The following is a 22443-nucleotide window of genomic DNA, read 5'->3' as shown; positions in this document are numbered from 1 at the left end:
CCGTCCAGACATAAGATGCCCCCCCCCCCAAACACTGGCTGCCTTGACAGTGTCAAGCGCCTCCTGCAAACTGACACCCGGAACCTGGGCATTTATTTGCCATTGTATCAGTGTCAGTGGAAGCAACTGTCCCATTTTCTAATTTTAAGGGGTTCACTTGAAGGAAGCTCTGCCTTTTTCAGCATTTTAAAGGTTTAAATTTGCATTTCAGGGCATTTCTTTCCACTTTCTAGGACCAAGTATCTCAGAGAAGGGCCAGGCTGGTACCTGGGTAGCCCTAATGCTAGGAGACTATTATTTTTCTATTTTTTCTTTATGGTATAGATAGCCCTAATTCAAGGCCCCAAGGAGAGTGAGATCATTCATATAATTAGTACTGTTCTCTACCTTAGTTAGTCACACTTGAAGCTCCACTCAGTACTCACCAAGAAATAATTATGTAAGTTAACAACAAATTATGCAATTTATCTAATCACGCAACCTAAACACAAAGTTTTATTTCTTACCAGCGTCTACCCTTTTAGTCCAAACAGTTGTAGCAAAAAGAAAACACTGTCATTTCTCTGAAGAGTTTTCTCCTCCAGCAAGCCCCTTACCCCTCTCAAATTCAAGTGAGTGGAGCCAAACAGCTGCAGCTGCTTTGAGGGCTTTTATACCTGGTGGGATTTGCCCCTCCCTCTTCCCAGGTGCTGTGGTAACGAGAGGCGGGCCCCATCAGGGGTATATTAACCCCAGCCTTTGCTAAGGGGCTTCATTCCCTCTCTGAGATCTGCTAAGGTAAGAGCTCTCTCAGCTTATATCAGCTTGTTTTCAGCAGGTGCTTTTGGGTATGTAAAGCAACAGGAGCTTTGAAGATACTGTGAGGAAAACAGCATGGAGCATAGAGAGTATTTAAGTTCATGATTTTTGGATTGTGGGTTCAGGAGTGGTAAGGTGCTTTTGTAATTTCTGCTTTTGTTCTTGGGGATTTTTTTTGTTTTTTTTTTTTTTTTTAGGAGGAATGCAACTTTCTGAAATTGCAGATTGTGTCAAGTGGAGTACTTTTTTTCAGCAGATTCATAATGTCACAAAAGGGATTTGCTCTGTGTCCAAGATGATATTTGAGATTGAGGCTTCAAATGAGTTAAGCATTGTGACTAGGAGAGGGAGGGTGAAGACCTTTTAATGACTCTATTTAGGAGTTATTGTGGGTGGTTTTGAAGGCAGCAGGGTGAGAAATGGTGTCTACAGCACACAAGCTCATCCACTGCAGTCAGAGAACTGCTATGTAACTTTCTCTCTCTAACCCAGGTGCCACTCACAATAACACCCTTGGACTCAGCGTGAAGCCAGAGACTCAAGGACCTAGGCACACTCAGGAGAGGACAAGTAGCCGACTTGCTGGGAGTTGGCCCATATAACACAAAGTTCATATGTTGTTTTTGGTTTACTTTATTGCAGCTGACTGAGAGGTTAACAGGCGATTGTGGCAGAGGTGCTCTGCAGCATACTCATTTCAGGTCCAGCGTGGACTCACATCACCGGTCATCCAAAAGATAAGTTGGGGCCACAGCCTGGAGATGGGATGATAGGAGAAGGGTGGGTTGGAAATTCCTGGGACAGATTTAAAAATTAGCAGGGGGAAAAGCAATGCCCTCTCAGGGCCCTCTTAAGACACCTAAAAGGAGAGGCTCTACCTTTGCTAACAGCTGTAGGGTGTGCAGTGCAGAACAGTTCCAGTCTATGTTGTGTTGTCCGGTGTATACTGTGTTACCTAGTGTGTCTTTGGGGTCCCTCGGATCAGATATCTCTGCCTTTTTCCCCTCGAGGCCCTTACCACAAGCATCAGCCGTCGGTTCTTGAACGCTCGCGCTTGTCTGCATGATGCCAATATAATTTGTTCTTTTACCAGCGGGCTCGGCCGTGTTTCCGAGTCACATCGCAGAAGCGTGGAATATGACATGTTCTGAGGCCTTGCTCCCGGCCATATCACCATCCATCTTTTCTAGCCATGGGCTGTAATGTCCTGGAGTTCATAAGATTGTATGTGTTTGCGTGTCTCATGTCCTTCACTGTAGCCCTTTGAGGAGTCGTTCAGAAAACTGGCATCATTCTTAGCATCTGTGATGTTTTCTTGAATATGCGCATAGGTAGAGGATGCTGACCACAGGATTTACAGGCATCCATCTGTGCAGTTCTTGGAAGAAATAATTCAGATAGCATCTTCTTCCTCCAGGGTTCTCTGAGCCTCAGCGGCTCACCATCGAGCTCACCTCAGTCATTTCATTCTGCGTTCTCTCGGTCCTTGCAGTCATTCCTCTTGCCAAGAGATTTCTGTCCCTGTTGTGTCCCCATTGTTTGTCCTGTCCTGTGTCACGGGTGTCTGCACATATTTGTGTCAGAGCTGCTCTGCTCTGCTGCATAGTCTGGTGTGATAGGACAAATCCTGGGGGCTTGAAATTTGTAGTGCGGGGAGTAGTTGGACTCTAGCTGGTATTCCTAGGTTGACCCAAGGTGTCTGGAGCTGTGAAGTTGTCCTGCAGCCCTTTGACATTTGTCCTGACTTTCTTTCAGATGCAGATGGATAAAATCCATGGCAGAGCACCCCATCCCAGGTGAGTGGGTTCCTCCGAGCAGGTCAGTCCCTGTTTGTCTGTGCAGGGGGAGTGTAAATGGTGACTCTGTGTTACAGCATTGCTCTTTATTTTTAGGACGTAAAGCCATCTAGCAGCAGACAAGGCCAAGTGGTCAAGGTGAGCAGTGACTAGTGGACAGAAGCAGTTGTTATTGCTGAGATCTCAATCTCTGGTGCAACTCTAAGCATGCATTCTCATTTGTGTGCTTTAGGCAATCCATTTGGAGTATGCATAACTCCCCGTCACACACTGGCCGATGGACTGTGATCGCTGCTCTCGTGAGCCCTGTGGAGGTATTACAGGACTTGGTGATGAAGCCTCTGCCTTTTCTATTTAAAAGTGTGACCCGGGTAGCCTTTGGCAACGGCTGAGGAGTTGCAGTGAGTCGGGGAATAGGGAGGAGGAGCGGGGGTCCACTCTGGTTTCAGCAATGCCACATCACCTTCTCTCCCCTCAACCGAGGTGAACCCTGCGACGATGGTGTCAGCCTCAGAGTGCAGCCGAAGCGTGCGGCATTCATAAGAGACCCAGGCATTGCTAGGAGAACAGTGAGTAACAGAATTGTTGGGTTTTGGCCAATGTGCTGCCAAGATCAGGCACTGATGCTCGGTTTTCTTGAATGCAGCTGACTAAGAGTCAACGGCCCGGTGACAGCAGGAACTTCCCAGACGGCGAGGTGGCCTTCTTTGGCACGCGACACAGAGCGGCATCTGCAGATAAGTCGAGGGCTATGACCCAGAGAGGGGATGATAGTGGGGTGCTGGGTTGGAACTCACAGGGAAGGGGTTTTGAGCCTGCTTTGGAGATGGGGATGTCCAAGAAGCGGTCCCTTAGGCCACACAAAAGCCAAGTATCACTTTTGATCGCAGGGCAGAGCAGTCCCGGAGTGTATTGTGTCACTTGTCTGTCGTGCATTCTGTGTGTTTGGCTGTCTCATGTCTTTTACCTTAGCCCTTTGAGTGGCCTATCAGAAACCCTGGCATCATTCTTAGCATCTGTGATCTCTGCATTTCTTGGCCTGGCACCAGTAGGACTTTTGACTCGGGAGCTCAGACAGGCATTGGAATTGCATTTCTCTTCAGGAGCATCCAGTCTGATGTCTTTGCAGGTCTTGTTCTGAGCTGTACCTACTGCTGTGCCTTGAAAGGATCCATTGTGGCAGATGAGGACTTGTAAGAACGTGAGGATAGGTAGAGGATTCTGACAGTAGGATTCACAGGCATCCATCTTTGCAGTTGGTGCAATAAATCATTCAGTTAGCATCTTCTTCCTCCAGGGCTCTCTGAGCATCGTCAGCTCACCATCGGTCTCACCTCAGTCATTTCATTTTGTATTCTCTTGGTCCTTGCAGACATTCCTCTTCCCCTGAGATTTCTGTCCCTGTTGTGTCCCCTTTGTTTGTCACGTCCTGTCCTGTGTCACGGGTGTCTGCACATATTTGTGCCGGAGCTGCTCTGCCCTGCTGCATAGCCTGGTGTAATAGGACAAATCCTGGGGGCTTGAAATTTGTAGTGTGGGGTGTAATTGGACTCTAGCTGGTATTCCTAGGTTGGCCCAAGGCGTCTGGAGCTGTGAAGTTGTCCTGCATCCCTTTGACTTTTGCCCTGACTTTCTTTCAGATGCAGAATGATAAAATCCATAGCAGAGCGCCCTATCCCAGGTGAGTGGGTTCCCCTGAGCAGGTCAGCACTTGCAGTTTGTCTCTGCTGAAATTCCGCATGGTTCAGGATATCTCCCAGATGCAAGGTGCCCCCACAGGCAACTGTGTCTGGTTTGACAGTGCCAAGTGCCTCCTGCAAACTGACATCAGGAACCTGGCCTGGTGAGTTTTGTTTCTCAGGGCAAAGGCCATCGTTCGTGTCCAGGGCCCGGTGGCCCGGAGTGGCCGGCTGCCTGCTGAAATTCCGCATGCTTCAGGATATCTCCCAGATGCAAGGTGCCCCCACAGGCAACTGTGTCTGGTTTGAGAGTGCCAAGTGCCTCCTGCAAACTGACATCAGGAACCTGGCCTGGTGAGTTTTGTTTCTCAGGGGAAAGGGCATGGTTCGTGTCCAGGGCCCGGTGGCCCGGAGTGGCCGGCTGCCTGCTGAAATTCCGCATGCTTCAGGATATCTCCCAGATGCAAGGTGCCCCCACAGGCAACTGTGTCTGGTTTGAGAGTGCCAAGTGCCTCCTGCAAACTGACATCAGGAACCTGGCCTGGTGAGTTTTGTTTCTCAGGGGAAAGGGCATCGTTCGTGTCCAGGGCCCGGTGGCCCGGAGTGTCCGGCTGCCTGCTGAAATTCCGCATGGTTCAGGATATCTCCCAGATGCAAGGTGCCCCCACAGGCAACTGTGTCTGGTTTGAGAGTGCCAAGTGCCTCCTGCAAACTGACATCAGGAACCTGGCCTGGTGAGTTTTGTTTCTCAGGGGAAAGGGCATGGTTCGTGTCCAGGGCCCGGTGGCCCGGAGTGTCCGGCTGCCTGCTGAAATTCCGCATGCTTCAGGATATCTCCCAGATGCAAGGTGCCCCCACAGGCAACTGTGTCTGGTTTGAGAGTGCCAAGTGCCTCCTGCAAACTGACATCAGGAACCTGGCCTGGTGAGTTTTGTTTCTCAGGGGAAATGGCATCGTTCGTGTCCAGGGCCCGGTGGCCCGGAGTGGCCGGCTGCCTGCTGAAATTCCGCATGGTTCAGGATATCTCCCAGATGCAAGGTGCCCCCACAGGCAACTGTGTCTGGTTTGAGAGTGCCAAGTGCCTCCTGCAAACTGACATCAGGAACCTGGCCTGGTGAGTTTTGTTTCTCAGGGGAAAGGGCATCGTTCGTGTCCATGGCCCGGTGGCCCGGAGTGGCCGGCTGCCTGCTGAAATTCCGCATGGTTCAGGATGTCTCCCAGATGCAAGGTGCCCCCACAGGCAACTGTGTCTGGTTTGAGAGTGCCAAGTGCCTCCTGCAAACTGACATCAGGAACCTGGCCTGGTGAGTTTTGTTTCTCAGGGGAAAGGCCATCGTTCGTGTCCAGGGCCCGGTGGCCCGGAGTGGCCGGCTGCCTGCTGAAATTCCGCATGGTTCAGGATATCTCCCAGATGCAAGGTGCCCCCACAGGCAACTGTGTCTGGTTTGAGAGTGCCAAGTGCCTCCTGCAAACTGACATCAGGAACCTGGCCTGGTGAGTTTTGTTTCTCAGGGGAAAGGGCATCGTTCGTGTCCAGGGCCCGGTGGCCCGGAGTGGCCGGCTGCCTGCTGCAATTCCGCATGCTTCAGGATATCTCCCAGATGCAAGGTGCCCCCACAGGCAACTGTGTCTGGTTTGACAGTGCCAAGTGCCTCCTGCAAACTGACATCAGGAACCTGGCCTGGTGAGTTTTGTTTCTCAGGGGAAAGGGCATTGTTCGTGTCCAGGGCCCGGTGGCCCGGAGTGGCCGGCTGCCTGCTGAAATTCCGCATGGTTCAGGATATCTCCCAGATGCAAGGTGCCCCCACAGGCAACTGTGTCTGGTTTGAGAGTGCCAAGTGCCTCCTGCAAACTGACATCAGGAACCTGGCCTGGTGAGTTTTGTTTCTCAGGGGAAAGGGCATGGTTCGTGTCCAGGGCCCGGTGGCCCGGAGTGGCCGGCTGCCTGCTGAAATTCCGCATGGTTCAGGATATCTCCCAGATGCAAGGTGCCCCCACAGGCAACTGTGTCTGGTTTGAGAGTGCCAAGTGCCTCCTGCAAACTGACATCAGGAACCTGGCCTGGTGAGTTTTGTTTCTCAGGGGAAAGGGCATAGTTCGTGTCCAGGGCCCGGTGGCCCGGAGTGGCCGGCTGCCTGCTGAAATTCCGCATGCTTCAGGATATCTCCCAGATGCAAGGTGCCCCCACAGGCAACTGTGTCTGGTTTGACAGTGCCAAGTGCCTCCTGCAAACTGACATCAGGAACCTGGCCTGGTGACTTTTGTTTCTCAGGGGAAAGGGCATGGTTCGTGTCCAGGGCCCGGTGGCCCGGAGTGGCCGGCTGCCTGCTGAAATTCCGCATGGTTCAGGATATCTCCCAGATGCAAGGTGCCCCCACAGGCAACTGTGTCTGGTTTGACAGTGCCAAGTGCCTCCTGCAAACTGACATCAGGAACCTGGCCTGGTGAGTTTTGTTTCTCAGGGGAAAGGGCATGGTTCGTGTCCAGGGCCAGGTGGCCCGGAGTGGCCGGCTGCCTGCTGAAATTCCGCATGCTTCAGGATATCTCCCAGATGCAAGGTGCCCCCACAGGCAACTGTGTCTGGTTTGAGAGTGCCAAGTGCCTCCTGCAAACTGACATCAGGAACCTGGCCTGGTGAGTTTTGTTTCTCAGGGGAAAGGGCATCGTTCGTGTCCAGGGCCCGGTGGCCCGGAGTGGCCGGCTGCCTGCTGAAATTCTGCATGGTTCAGGATATCTCCCAGATGCAAGGTGCCCCCACAGGCAACTGTGTCTGGTTTGAGAGTGCCAAGTGCCTCCTGCAAACTGACATCAGGAACCTGGCCTGGTGAGTTTTGTTTCTCAGGGGAAAGGGCATTGTTCGTGTCCAGGGCCCGGTGGCCCGGAGTGGCCGGCTGCCTGCTGAAATTCCTCATGCTTCAGGATATCTCCCAGATGCAAGGTGCCCCCACAGGCAACTGTGTCTGGTTTGAGAGTGCCAAGTGCCTCCTGCAAACTGACATCAGGAACCTGGCCTGGTGAGTTTTGTTTCTCAGGGGAAAGGGCATCGTTCGTGTCCAGGGCCCGGTGGCCCGGAGTGGCCGGCTGCCTGCTGAAATTCCGCATGGTTCAGGATATCTCCCAGATGCAAGGTGCCCCCACAGGCAACTGTGTCTGGTTTGAGAGTGCCAAGTGCCTCCTGCAAACTGACATCAGGAACCTGGCCTGGTGAGTTTTGTTTCTCAGGGGAAAGGGCATAGTTCGTGTCCAGGGCCCGGTGGCCCGGAGTGGCCGGCTGCCTGCTGAAATTCCGCATGGTTCAGGATATCTCCCAGATGCAAGGTGCCCCCACAGGCAACTGTGTCTGGTTTGACAGTGCCAAGTGCCTCCTGCAAACTGACATCAGGAACCTGGCCTGGTGAGTTTTGTTTCTCAGGGGAAAGGGCATGGTTCGTGTCCAGGGCCCGGTGGCCCGGAGTGGCCGGCTGCCTGCTGAAATTCCGCATGCTTCAGGATATCTCCCAGATGCAAGGTGCCCCCACAGGCAACTGTGTCTGGTTTGAGAGTGCCAAGTGCCTCCTGCAAACTGACATCAGGAACCTGGCCTGGTGAGTTTTGTTTCTCAGGGGAAAGGGCATGGTTCGTGTCCAGGGCCAGGTGGCCCGGAGTGGCCGGCTGCCTGCTGAAATTCCGCATGCTTCAGGCTATCTCCCAGATGCAAGGTGTCCCCACAGGCAACTGTGTCTGGTTTGAGAGTGCCAAGTGCCTCCTGCAAACTGACATCAGGAACCTGGCCTGGTGAGTTTTGCTTCTTAGGGCAAAGGGCATCGTTCGTGTCCAGGGCCCGGTGGCCCGGAGTGGCCGGCTGCCTGCTGAAATTCCGCATGGTTCAGGATATCTCCCAGATGCAAGGTGCCCCCACAGGCAACTGTGTCTGGTTTGAGAGTGCCAAGTGCCTCCTGCAAACTGACATCAGGAACCTGGCCTGGTGAGTTTTGTTTCTCAGGGCAAAGGCCATCGTTCGTGTCCAGGGCCCGGTGGCCCAGAGTGGCCGGCTGCCTGCTGAAATTCCGCATGCTTCAGGATATCTCCCAGATGCAAGGTGCCCCCACAGGCAACTGTGTCTGGTTTGAGAGTGCCAAGTGCCTCCTGCAAACTGACATCAGGAACCTGGCCTGGTGAGTTTTGTTTCTCAGGGGAAAGGGCATAGTTCGTGTCCAGGGCCCGGTGGCCCGGAGTGGCCGGCTGCCTGCTGAAATTCCGCATGGTTCAGGATATCTCCCAGATGCAAGGTGCCCCCACAGGCAACTGTGTCTGGTTTGACAGTGCCAAGTGCCTCCTGCAAACTGACATCAGGAACCTGGCCTGGTGAGTTTTGTTTCTCAGGGGAAAGGGCATGGTTCGTGTCCAGGGCCCGGTGGCCCGGAGTGGCCGGCTGCCTGCTGAAATTCCGCATGGTTCAGGATATCTCCCAGATGCAAGGTGCCCCCACAGGCAACTGTGTCTGGTTTGAGAGTGCCAAGTGCCTCCTGCAAACTGACATCAGGAACCTGGCCTGGTGAGTTTTGTTTCTCAGGGGAAAGGGCATGGTTCGTGTCCAGGGCCAGGTGGCCCGGAGTGGCCGGCTGCCTGCTGAAATTCCGCATGCTTCAGGATATCTCCCAGATGCAAGGTGCCCCCACAGGCAACTGTGTCTGGTTTGAGAGTGCCAAGTGCCTCCTGCAAACTGACATCAGGAACCTGGCCTGGTGAGTTTTGTTTCTCAGGGGAAAGGGCATAGTTCGTGTCCAGGGCCCGGTGGCCCGGAGTGGCCGGCTGCCTGCTGAAATTCCGCATGGTTCAGGATATCTCCCAGATGCAAGGTGCCCCCACAGGCAACTGTGTCTGGTTTGACAGTGCCAAGTGCCTCCTGCAAACTGACATCAGGAACCTGGCCTGGTGAGTTTTGTTTCTCAGGGGAAAGGCCATCGTTCGTGTCCAGGGCCCGGTGGCCCGGAGTGGCCGGCTGCCTGCTGAAATTCCGCATGGTTCAGGATATCTCCCAGATGCAAGGTGCCCCCACAGGCAACTGTGTCTGGTTTGAGAGTGCCAAGTGCCTCCTGCAAACTGACATCAGGAACCTGGCCTGGTGAGTTTTGTTTCTCAGGGGAAAGGGCATGGTTCGTGTCCAGGGCCCGGTGGCCCGGAGTGGCCGGCTGCCTGCTGAAATTCCGCATGGTTCAGGATATCTCCCAGATGCAAGGTGCCCCCACAGGCAACTGTGTCTGGTTTGACAGTGCCAAGTGCCTCCTGCAAACTGACATCAGGAACCTGGCCTGGTGAGTTTTGTTTCTCAGGGGAAAGGGCATGGTTCGTGTCCAGGGCCCGGTGGCCCGGAGTGGCCGGCTGCCTGCTGAAATTCCGCATGCTTCAGGATATCTCCCAGATGCAAGGTGCCCCCACAGGCAACTGTGTCTGGTTTGAGAGTGCCAAGTGCCTCCTGCAAACTGACATCAGGAACCTGGCCTGGTGAGTTTTGTTTCTCAGGGGAAAGGGCATGGTTCGTGTCCAGGGCCAGGTGGCCCGGAGTGGCCGGCTGCCTGCTGAAATTCCGCATGCTTCAGGATATCTCCCAGATGCAAGGTGTCCCCACAGGCAACTGTGTCTGGTTTGACAGTGCCAAGTGCCTCCTGCAAACTGACATCAGGAACCTGGCCTGGTGAGTTTTGCTTCTTAGGGCAAAGGGCATCGTTCGTGTCCAGGGCCCGGTGGCCCGGAGTGGCCGGCTGCCTGCTGAAATTCCGCATGCTTCAGGATATCTCCCAGATGCAAGGTGCCCCCACAGGCAACTGTGTCTGGTTTGAGAGTGCCAAGTGCCTCCTGCAAACTGACATCAGGAACCTGGCCTGGTGAGTTTTGTTTCTCAGGGGAAAGGGCATCGTTCGTGTCCAGGGCCCGGTGGCCCGGAGTGGCCGGCTGCCTGCTGAAATTCCGCATGCTTCAGGATATCTCCCAGATGCAAGGTGCCCCCACAGGCAACTGTGTCTGGTTTGACAGTGCCAAGTGCCTCCTGCAAACTGACATCAGGAACCTGGCCTGGTGAGTTTTGTTTCTCAGGGCAAAGGCCATGGTTCGTGTCCAGGGCCCGGTGGCCCAGAGTGGCCGGCTGCCTGCTGAAATTCCGCATGCTTCAGGATATCTCCCAGATGCAAGGTGCCCCCACAGGCAACTGTGTCTGGTTTGACAGTGCCAAGTGCCTCCTGCAAACTGACATCAGGAACCTGGCCTGGTGAGTTTTGTTTCTCAGGGCAAAGGCCATCGTTCGTGTCCAGGGCCCGGTGGCCCGGAGTGGCCGGCTGCCTGCTGAAATTCCGCATGCTTCAGGATATCTCCCAGATGCAAGGTGCCCCCACAGGCAACTGTGTCTGGTTTGACAGTGCCAAGTGCCTCCTGCAAACTGACATCAGGAACCTGGCCTGGTGAGTTTTGTTTCTCAGGGGAAAGGGCATGGTTCGTGTCCAGGGCCCGGTGGCCCGGAGTGGCCGGCTGCCTGCTGAAATTCCGCATGCTTCAGGATATCTCCCAGATGCAAGGTGCCCCCACAGGCAACTGTGTCTGGTTTGAGAGTGCCAAGTGCCTCCTGCAAACTGACATCAGGAACCTGGCCTGGTGAGTTTTGTTTCTCAGGGGAAAGGGCATGGTTCGTGTCCAGGGCCAGGTGGCCCGGAGTGGCCGGCTGCCTGCTGAAATTCCGCATGCTTCAGGATATCTCCCAGATGCAAGGTGCCCCCACAGGCAACTGTGTCTGGTTTGACAGTGCCAAGTGCCTCCTGCAAACTGACATCAGGAACCTGGCCTGGTGAGTTTTGTTTCTCAGGGGAAAGGGCATAGTTCGTGTCCAGGGCCCGGTGGCCCGGAGTGGCCGGCTGCCTGCTGAAATTCCGCATGGTTCAGGATATCTCCCAGATGCAAGGTGCCCCCACAGGCAACTGTGTCTGGTTTGAGAGTGCCAAGTGCCTCCTGCAAACTGACATCAGGAACCTGGCCTGGTGAGTTTTGTTTCTCAGGGGAAAGGGCATCGTTCGTGTCCAGGGCCCGGTGGCCCGGAGTGGCCGGCTGCCTGCTGAAATTCCGCATGGTTCAGGATATCTCCCAGATGCAAGGTGCCCCCACAGGCAACTGTGTCTGGTTTGAGAGTGCCAAGTGCCTCCTGCAAACTGACATCAGGAACCTGGCCTGGTGAGTTTTGTTTCTCAGGGGAAAGGGCATGGTTCGTGTCCAGGGCCCGGTGGCCCGGAGTGGCCGGCTGCCTGCTGAAATTCCGCATGGTTCAGGATATCTCCCAGATGCAAGGTGCCCCCACAGGCAACTGTGTCTGGTTTGACAGTGCCAAGTGCCTCCTGCAAACTGACATCAGGAACCTGGCCTGGTGAGTTTTGTTTCTCAGGGGAAAGGGCATGGTTCGTGTCCAGGGCCCGGTGGCCCGGAGTGGCCGGCTGCCTGCTGAAATTCCGCATGGTTCAGGATATCTCCCAGATGCAAGGTGCCCCCACAGGCAACTGTGTCTGGTTTGACAGTGCCAAGTGCCTCCTGCAAACTGACATCAGGAACCTGGCCTGGTGAGTTTTGTTTCTCAGGGGAAAGGGCATAGTTCGTGTCCAGGGCCCGGTGGCCCGGAGTGGCCGGCTGCCTGCTGAAATTCCGCATGGTTCAGGATATCTCCCAGATGCAAGGTGCCCCCACAGGCAACTGTGTCTGGTTTGAGAGTGCCAAGTGCCTCCTGCAAACTGACATCAGGAACCTGGCCTGGTGAGTTTTGTTTCTCAGGGGAAAGGGCATCGTTCGTGTCCAGGGCCCGGTGGCCCGGAGTGGCCGGCTGCCTGCTGAAATTCCGCATGGTTCAGGATATCTCCCAGATGCAAGGTGCCCCCACAGGCAACTGTGTCTGGTTTGACAGTGCCAAGTGCCTCCTGCAAACTGACATCAGGAACCTGGCCTGGTGAGTTTTGTTTCTCAGGGGAAAGGGCATGGTTCGTGTCCAGGGCCCGGTGGCCCGGAGTGGCCGGCTGCCTGCTGAAATTCCGCATGGTTCAGGATATCTCCCAGATGCAAGGTGCCCCCACAGGCAACTGTGTCTGGTTTGACAGTGCCAAGTGCCTCCTGCAAACTGACATCAGGAACCTGGCCTGGTGAGTTTTGTTTCTCAGGGGAAAGGGCATCGTTCGTTTCCAGGGCCCGGTGGCCCGGAGTGGCCGGCTGCCTGCTGAAATTCCGCATGGTTCAGGATATCTCCCAGATGCAAGGTGCCCCCACAGGCAACTGTGTCTGGTTTGAGAGTGCCAAGTGCCTCCTGCAAACTGACATCAGGAACCTGGCCTGGTGAGTTTTGTTTCTCAGGGGAAAGGGCATGGTTCGTGTCCAGGGCCAGGTGGCCCGGAGTGGCCGGCTGCCTGCTGAAATTCCGCATGGTTCAGGATATCTCCCAGATGCAAGGTGCCCCCACAGGCAACTGTGTCTGGTTTGACAGTGCCAAGTGCCTCCTGCAAACTGACATCAGGAACCTGGCCTGGTGAGTTTTGTTTCTCAGGGGAAAGGGCATCGTTCGTGTCCAGGGCCCGGTGGCCCGGAGTGGCCGGCTGCCTGCTGAAATTCCGCATGGTTCAGGATATCTCCCAGATGCAAGGTGCCCCCACAGGCAACTGTGTCTGGTTTGAGAGTGCCAAGTGCCTCCTGCAAACTGACATCAGGAACCTGGCCTGGTGAGTTTTGTTTCTCAGGGGAAAGGGCATGGTTCGTGTCCAGGGCCCGGTGGCCCGGAGTGGCCGGCTGCCTGCTGAAATTCCGCATGGTTCAGGATATCTCCCAGATGCAAGGTGCCCCCACAGGCAACTGTGTCTGGTTTGAGAGTGCCAAGTGCCTCCTGCAAACTGACATCAGGAACCTGGCCTGGTGAGTTTTGTTTCTCAGGGGAAAGGGCATAGTTCGTGTCCAGGGCCCGGTGGCCCGGAGTGGCCGGCTGCCTGCTGAAATTCCGCATGGTTCAGGATATCTCCCAGATGCAAGGTGCCCCCACAGGCAACTGTGTCTGGTTTGACAGTGCCAAGTGCCTCCTGCAAACTGACATCAGGAACCTGGCCTGGTGAGTTTTGTTTCTCAGGGGAAAGGGCATGGTTCGTGTCCAGGGCCCGGTGGCCCGGAGTGGCCGGCTGCCTGCTGAAATTCCGCATGCTTCAGGATATCTCCCAGATGCAAGGTGCCCCCACAGGCAACTGTGTCTGGTTTGAGAGTGCCAAGTGCCTCCTGCAAACTGACATCAGGAACCTGGCCTGGTGAGTTTTGTTTCTCAGGGGAAAGGGCATGGTTCGTGTCCAGGGCCCGGTGGCCCGGAGTGGCCGGCTGCCTGCTGAAATTCCGCATGGTTCAGGATATCTCCCAGATGCAAGGTGCCCCCACAGGCAACTGTGTCTGGTTTGAGAGTGCCAAGTGCCTCCTGCAAACTGACATCAGGAACCTGGCCTGGTGAGTTTTGTTTCTCAGGGGAAAGGGCATGGTTCGTGTCCAGGGCCCGGTGGCCCGGAGTGGCCGGCTGCCTGCTGAAATTCCGCATGCTTCAGGATATCTCCCAGATGCAAGGTGCCCCCACAGGCAACTGTGTCTGGTTTGAGAGTGCCAAGTGCCTCCTGCAAACTGACATCAGGAACCTGGCCTGGTGAGTTTTGTTTCTCAGGGGAAAGGGCATGGTTCGTGTCCAGGGCCCGGTGGCCCGGAGTGGCCGGCTGCCTGCTGAAATTCCGCATGCTTCAGGATATCTCCCAGATGCAAGGTGCCCCCACAGGCAACTGTGTCTGGTTTGAGAGTGCCAAGTGCCTCCTGCAAACTGACATCAGGAACCTGGCCTGGTGAGTTTTGTTTCTCAGGGGAAAGGGCATGGTTCGTGTCCAGGGCCAGGTGGCCCGGAGTGGCCGGCTGCCTGCTGAAATTCCGCATGCTTCAGGATATCTCCCAGATGCAAGGTGCCCCCACAGGCAACTGTGTCTGGTTTGAGAGTGCCAAGTGCCTCCTGCAAACTGACATCAGGAACCTGGCCTGGTGAGTTTTGTTTCTCAGGGGAAAGGGCATGGTTCTTGTCCAGGGCCCGGTGGCCCGGAGTGGCCGGCTGCCTGCTGAAATTCCGCATGGTTCAGGATATCTCCCAGATGCAAGGTGCCCCCACAGGCAACTGTGTCTGGTTTGACAGTGCCAAGTGCCTCCTGCAAACTGACATCAGGAACCTGGCCTGGTGAGTTTTGTTTCTCAGGGGAAAGGGCATCGTTCGTGTCCAGGGCCCGGTGGCCGGGAGTGGCCGGCTGCCTGCTGAAATTCCGCATGGTTCAGGATATCTCCCAGATGCAAGGTGCCCCCACAGGCAACTGTGTCTGGTTTGAGAGTGCCAAGTGCCTCCTGCAAACTGACATCAGGAACCTGGCCTGGTGAGTTTTGTTTCTCAGGGGAAAGGGCATGGTTCGTGTCCAGGGCCCGGTGGCCCGGAGTGGCCGGCTGCCTGCTGAAATTCCGCATGGTTCAGGATATCTCCCAGATGCAAGGTGCCCCCACAGGCAACTGTGTCTGGTTTGAGAGTGCCAAGTGCCTCCTGCAAACTGACATCAGGAACCTGGCCTGGTGAGTTTTGTTTCTCAGGGGAAAGGGCATCGTTCGTGTCCAGGGCCCGGTGGCCCGGAGTGGCCGGCTGCCTGCTGAAATTCCTCATGCTTCAGGATATCTCCCAGATGCAAGGTGCCCCCACAGGCAACTGTGTCTGGTTTGAGAGTGCCAAGTGCCTCCTGCAAACTGACATCAGGAACCTGGCCTGGTGACTTTTGTTTCTCAGGGGAAAGGGCATCGTTCGTGTCCAGGGCCCGGTGGCCCGGAGTGGCCGGCTGCCTGCTGAAATTCCGCATGGTTCAGGATATCTCCCAGATGCAAGGTGCCCCCACAGGCAACTGTGTCTGGTTTGACAGTGCCAAGTGCCTCCTGCAAACTGACATCAGGAACCTGGCCTGGTGAGTTTTGTTTCTCAGGGGAAAGGGCATTGTTCGTGTCCAGGGCCCGGTGGCCCGGAGTGGCCGGCTGCCTGCTGAAATTCCGCATGCTTCAGGATATCTCCCAGATGCAAGGTGCCCCCACAGGCAACTGTGTCTGGTTTGACAGTGCCAAGTGCCTCCTGCAAACTGACATCAGGAACCTGGCCTGGTGAGTTTTGTTTCTCAGGGGAAAGGGCATCGTTCGTGTCCAGGGCCCGGTGGCCCGGAGTGGCCGGCTGCCTGCTGAAATTCCGCATGCTTCAGGATATCTCCCAGATGCAAGGTGCCCCCACAGGCAACTGTGTCTGGTTTGAGAGTGCCAAGTGCCTCCTGCAAACTGACATCAGGAACCTGGCCTGGTGAGTTTTGTTTCTCAGGGGAAAGGGCATGGTTCGTGTCCAGGGCCCGGTGGCCCGGAGTGGCCGGCTGCCTGCTGAAATTCCGCATGCTTCAGGATATCTCCCAGATGCAAGGTGCCCCCACAGGCAACTGTGTCTGGTTTGAGAGTGCCAAGTGCCTCCTGCAAACTGACATCAGGAACCTGGCCTGGTGACTTTTGTTTCTCAGGGGAAAGGGCATAGTTCGTGTCCAGGGCCCGGTGGCCCGGAGTGGCCGGCTGCCTGCTGAAATTCCGCATGGTTCAGGATATCTCCCAGATGCAAGGTGCCCCCACAGGCAACTGTGTCTGGTTTGAGAGTGCCAAGTGCCTCCTGCAAACTGACATCAGGAACCTGGCCTGGTGAGTTTTGTTTCTCAGGGGAAAGGGCATCGTTCGTGTCCAGGGCCCGGTGGCCCGGAGTGGCCGGCTGCCTGCTGAAATTCCGCATGGTTCAGGATATCTCCCAGATGCAAGGTGCCCCCACAGGCAACTGTGTCTGGTTTGACAGTGCCAAGTGCCTCCTGCAAACTGACATCAGGAACCTGGCCTGGTGAGTTTTGTTTCTCAGGGGAAAGGGCATGGTTCGTGTCCAGGGCCCGGTGGCCCGGAGTGGCCGGCTGCCTGCTGAAATTCCGCATGGTTCAGGATATCTCCCAGATGCAAGGTGCCCCCACAAGCAACTGTGTCTGGTTTGAGAGTGCCAAGTGCCTCCTGCAAACTGACATCAGGAACCTGGCCTGGTGAGTTTTGTTTCTCAGGGGAAAGGGCATCGTTCGTGTCCAGGGCCCGGTGGCCCGGAGTGGCCGGCTGCCTGCTGAAATTCCGCATGGTTCAGGATATCTCCCAGATGCAAGGTGCCCCCACAGGCAACTGTGTCTGGTTTGACAGTGCCAAGTGCCTCCTGCAAACTGACATCAGGAACCTGGCCTGGTGAGTTTTGTTTCTCAGGGGAAAGGGCATGGTTCGTGTCCAGGGCCCGGTGGCCCGGAGTGGCCGGCTGCCTGCTGAAATTCCGCATGCTTCAGGATATCTCCCAGATGCAAGGTGCCCCCACCGGCAACTGTGTCTGGTTTGAGAGTGCCAAGTGCCTCCTGCAAACTGACATCAGGAACCTGGCCTGGTGAGTTTTGTTTCTCAGGGGAAAGGGCATGGTTCGTGTCCAGGGCCCGGTGGCCCGGAGTGGCCGGCTGCCTGCTGAAATTCCGCATGGTTCAGGATATCTCCCAGATGCAAGGTGCCCCCACAGGCAACTGTGTCTGGTTTGAGAGTGCCAAGTGCCTCCTGCAAACTGACATCAGGAACCTGGCCTGGTGAGTTTTGTTTCTCAGGGGAAAGGGCATCGTTCGTGTCCAGGGCCCGGTGGCCCGGAGTGGCCGGCTGCCTGCTGAAATTCCGCATGCTTCAGGATATCTCCCAGATGCAAGGTGCCCCCACAGGCAACTGTGTCTGGTTTGACAGTGCCAAGTGCCTCCTGCAAACTGACATCAGGAACCTGGCCTGGTGAGTTTTGTTTCTCAGGGGAAAGGGCATTGTTCGTGTCCAGGGCCCGGTGGCCCGGAGTGGCCGGCTGCCTGCTGAAATTCCGCATGGTTCAGGATATCTCCCAGATGCAAGGTGCCCCCACAGGCAACTGTGTCTGGTTTGACAGTGCCAAGTGCCTCCTGCAAACTGACATCAGGAACCTGGCCTGGTGACTTTTGTTTCTCAGGGGAAAGGGCATCGTTCGTGTCCGGTGCCCGGTGGCCCGGAGTGGCCGGCTGCCTGCTGAAATTCCGCATGCTTCAGGATATCTCCCAGATGCAAGGTGCCCCCACAGGCAACTGTGTCTGGTTTGACAGTGCCAAGTGCCTCCTGCAAACTGACATCAGGAACCTGGCCTGGTGAGTTTTGTTTCTCAGGGGAAAGGGCATCGTTCGTGTCCAGGGCCCGGTGGCCGGGAGTGGCCGGCTGCCTGCTGAAATTCCGCATGGTTCAGGATATCTCCCAGATGCAAGGTGCCCCCACAGGCAACTGTGTCTGGTTTGAGAGTGCCAAGTGCCTCCTGCAAACTGACATCAGGAACCTGGCCTGGTGAGTTTTGTTTCTCAGGGGAAAGGGCATCGTTCGTGTCCAGGGCCCGGTGGCCCGGAGTGGCCGGCTGCCTGCTGAAATTCCTCATGCTTCAGGATATCTCCCAGATGCAAGGTGCCCCCACAGGCAACTGTGTCTGGTTTGAGAGTGCCAAGTGCCTCCTGCAAACTGACATCAGGAACCTGGCCTGGTGAGTTTTGTTTCTCAGGGGAAAGGGCATGGTTCGTGTCCAGGGCCCGGTGGCCCGGAGTGGCCGGCTGCCTGCTGAAATTCCGCATGGTTCAGGATATCTCCCAGATGCAAGGTGCCCCCACAGGCAACTGTGTCTGGTTTGACAGTGCCAAGTGCCTCCTGCAAACTGACATCAGGAACCTGGCCTGGTGAGTTTTGTTTCTCAGGGGAAAGGGCATTGTTCGTGTCCAGGGCCCGGTGGCCCGGAGTGGCCGGCTGCCTGCTGAAATTCCGCATGCTTCAGGATATCTCCCAGATGCAAGGTGCCCCCACAGGCAACTGTGTCTGGTTTGACAGTGCCAAGTGCCTCCTGCAAACTGACATCAGGAACCTGGCCTGGTGAGTTTTGTTTCTCAGGGGAAAGGGCATGGTTCGTGTCCAGGGCCCGGTGGCCCGGAGTGGCCGGCTGCCTGCTGAAATTCCGCATGCTTCAGGATATCTCCCAGATGCAAGGTGCCCCCACAGGCAACTGTGTCTGGTTTGAGAGTGCCAAGTGCCTCCTGCAAACTGACATCAGGAACCTGGCCTGGTGAGTTTTGTTTCTCAGGGGAAAGGGCATGGTTCGTGTCCAGGGCCCGGTGGCCCGGAGTGGCCGGCTGCCTGCTGAAATTCCGCATGGTTCAGGATATCTCCCAGATGCAAGGTGCCCCCACAGGCAACTGTGTCTGGTTTGAGAGTGCCAAGTGCCTCCTGCAAACTGACATCAGGAACCTGGCCTGGTGAGTTTTGTTTCTCAGGGGAAAGGGCATGGTTCTTGTCCAGGGCCAGGTGGCCCGGAGTGGCCGGCTGCCTGCTGAAATTCCGCATGCTTCAGGATATCTCCCAGATGCAAGGTGCCCCCACAGGCAACTGTGTCTGGTTTGAGAGTGCCAAGTGCCTCCTGCAAACTGACATCAGGAACCTGGCCTGGTGAGTTTTGTTTCTCAGGGGAAAGGGCATAGTTCGTGTCCAGGGCCCGGTGGCCCGGAGTGGCCGGCTGCCTGCTGAAATTCCGCATGGTTCAGGATATCTCCCAGATGCAAGGTGCCCCCACAGGCAACTGTGTCTGGTTTGAGAGTGCCAAGTGCCTCCTGCAAACTGACATCAGGAACCTGGCCTGGTGAGTTTTGTTTCTCAGGGGAAAGGGCATTGTTCGTGTCCAGGGCCCGGTGGCCCGGAGTGGCCGGCTGCCTGCTGAAATTCCGCATGGTTCAGGATATCTCCCAGATGCAAGGTGCCCCCACAGGCAACTGTGTCTGGTTTGACAGTGCCAAGTGCCTCCTGCAAACTGACATCAGGAACCTGGCCTGGTGAGTTTTGTTTCTCAGGGGAAAGGGCATCGTTCGTGTCCAGGGCCCGGTGGCCCGGAGTGGCCGGCTGCCTGCTGAAATTCCGCATGCTTCAGGATATCTCCCAGATGCAAGGTGCCCCCACAGGCAACTGTGTCTGGTTTGAGAGTGCCAAGTGCCTCCTGCAAACTGACATCAGGAACCTGGCCTGGTGAGTTTTGTTTCTCAGGGGAAAGGGCATGGTTCGTGTCCAGGGCCCGGTGGCCCGGAGTGGCCGGCTGCCTGCTGAAATTCCGCATGCTTCAGGATATCTCCCAGATGCAAGGTGCCCCCACAGGCAACTGTGTCTGGTTTGAGAGTGCCAAGTGCCTCCTGCAAACTGACATCAGGAACCTGGCCTGGTGAGTTTTGTTTCTCAGGGGAAAGGGCATAGTTCGTGTCCAGGGCCCGGTGGCCCGGAGTGGCCGGCTGCCTGCTGAAATTCCGCATGGTTCAGGATATCTCCCAGATGCAAGGTGCCCCCACAGGCAACTGTGTCTGGTTTGAGAGTGCCAAGTGCCTCCTGCAAACTGACATCAGGAACCTGGCCTGGTGAGTTTTGTTTCTCAGGGGAAAGGGCATCGTTCGTGTCCAGGGCCCGGTGGCCCGGAGTGGCCGGCTGCCTGCTGAAATTCCGCATGGTTCAGGATATCTCCCAGATGCAAGGTGCCCCCACAGGCAACTGTGTCTGGTTTGACAGTGCCAAGTGCCTCCTGCAAACTGACATCAGGAACCTGGCCTGGTGAGTTTTGTTTCTCAGGGGAAAGGGCATTGTTCGTGTCCAGGGCCCGGTGGCCCGGAGTGGCCGGCTGCCTGCTGAAATTCCGCATGCTTCAGGATATCTCCCAGATGCAAGGTGCCCCCACAGGCAACTGTGTCTGGTTTGACAGTGCCAAGTGCCTCCTGCAAACTGACATCAGGAACCTGGCCTGGTGAGTTTTGTTTCTCAGGGGAAAGGGCATGGTTCGTGTCCAGGGCCCGGTGGCCCGGAGTGGCCGGCTGCCTGCTGAAATTCCGCATGCTTCAGGATATCTCCCAGATGCAAGGTGCCCCCACAGGCAACTGTGTCTGGTTTGACAGTGCCAAGTGCCTCCTGCAAACTGACATCAGGAACCTGGCCTGGTGAGTTTTGTTTCTCAGGGGAAAGGGCATGGTTCGTGTCCAGGGCCCGGTGGCCCGGAGTGGCCGGCTGCCTGCTGAAATTCCGCATGGTTCAGGATATCTCCCAGATGCAAGGTGCCCCCACAGGCAACTGTGTCTGGTTTGAGAGTGCCAAGTGCCTCCTGCAAACTGACATCAGGAACCTGGCCTGGTGAGTTTTGTTTCTCAGGGGAAAGGGCATGGTTCGTGTCCAGGGCCCGGTGGCCCGGAGTGGCCGGCTGCCTGCTGAAATTCCGCATGCTTCAGGATATCTCCCAGATGCAAGGTGCCCCCACAGGCAACTGTGTCTGGTTTGAGAGTGCCAAGTGCCTCCTGCAAACTGACATCAGGAACCTGGCCTGGTGAGTTTTGTTTCTCAGGGGAAAGGGCATCGTTCGTGTCCAGGGCCCGGTGGCCCGGAGTGGCCGGCTGCCTGCTGAAATTCCTCATGCTTCAGGATATCTCCCAGATGCAGGGTGCCCCCACAGGCAACTGTGTCTGGTTTGAGAGTGCCAAGTGCCTCCTGCAAACTGACATCAGGAACCTGGCCTGGTGAGTTTTGTTTCTCAGGGGAAAGGGCATCGTTCGTGTCCAGGGCCCGGTGGCCCGGAGTGGCCGGCTGCCTGCTGAAATTCCGCATGGTTCAGGATATCTCCCAGATGCAAGGTGCCCCCACAGGCAACTGTGTCTGGTTTGACAGTGCCAAGTGCCTCCTGCAAACTGACATCAGGAACCTGGCCTGGTGAGTTTTGTTTCTCAGGGGAAAGGGCATTGTTCGTGTCCAGGGCCCGGTGGCCCGGAGTGGCCGGCTGCCTGCTGAAATTCCGCATGCTTCAGGATATCTCCCAGATGCAAGGTGCCCCCACAGGCAACTGTGTCTGGTTTGACAGTGCCAAGTGCCTCCTGCAAACTGACATCAGGAACCTGGCCTGGTGAGTTTTGTTTCTCAGGGGAAAGGGCATGGTTCGTGTCCAGGGCCCGGTGGCCCGGAGTGGCCGGCTGCCTGCTGAAATTCCGCATGCTTCAGGATATCTCCCAGATGCAAGGTGCCCCCACAGGCAACTGTGTCTGGTTTGAGAGTGCCAAGTGCCTCCTGCAAACTGACATCAGGAACCTGGCCTGGTGAGTTTTGTTTCTCAGGGGAAAGGGCATGGTTCGTGTCCAGGGCCCGGTGGCCCGGAGTGGCCGGCTGCCTGCTGAAATTCCGCATGGTTCAGGATATCTCCCAGATGCAAGGTGCCCCCACAGGCAACTGTGTCTGGTTTGAGAGTGCCAAGTGCCTCCTGCAAACTGACATCAGGAACCTGGCCTGGTGAGTTTTGTTTCTCAGGGGAAAGGGCATGGTTCTTGTCCAGGGCCAGGTGGCCCGGAGTGGCCGGCTGCCTGCTGAAATTCCGCATGCTTCAGGATATCTCCCAGATGCAAGGTGCCCCCACAGGCAACTGTGTCTGGTTTGAGAGTGCCAAGTGCCTCCTGCAAACTGACATCAGGAACCTGGCCTGGTGAGTTTTGTTTCTCAGGGGAAAGGGCATAGTTCGTGTCCAGGGCCCGGTGGCCCGGAGTGGCCGGCTGCCTGCTGAAATTCCGCATGGTTCAGGATATCTCCCAGATGCAAGGTGCCCCCACAGGCAACTGTGTCTGGTTTGAGAGTGCCAAGTGCCTCCTGCAAACTGACATCAGGAACCTGGCCTGGTGAGTTTTGTTTCTCAGGGGAAAGGGCATTGTTCGTGTCCAGGGCCCGGTGGCCCGGAGTGGCCGGCTGCCTGCTGAAATTCCGCATGCTTCAGGATATCTCCCAGATGCAAGGTGCCCCCACAGGCAACTGTGTCTGGTTTGAGAGTGCCAAGTGCCTCCTGCAAACTGACATCAGGAACCTGGCCTGGTGAGTTTTGTTTCTCAGGGGAAAGGGCATGGTTCGTGTCCAGGGCCCGGTGGCCCGGAGTGGCCGGCTGCCTGCTGAAATTCCGCATGCTTCAGGATATCTCCCAGATGCAAGGTGCCCCCACAGGCAACTGTGTCTGGTTTGAG

This window comes from Passer domesticus, chromosome 21 (assembly GCF_036417665.1).
Source record: "Passer domesticus isolate bPasDom1 chromosome 21, bPasDom1.hap1, whole genome shotgun sequence".
NCBI lineage: Eukaryota > Metazoa > Chordata > Aves > Passeriformes > Passeridae > Passer > Passer domesticus.
Note: the sequence above shows the minus strand (reverse complement) of the source record.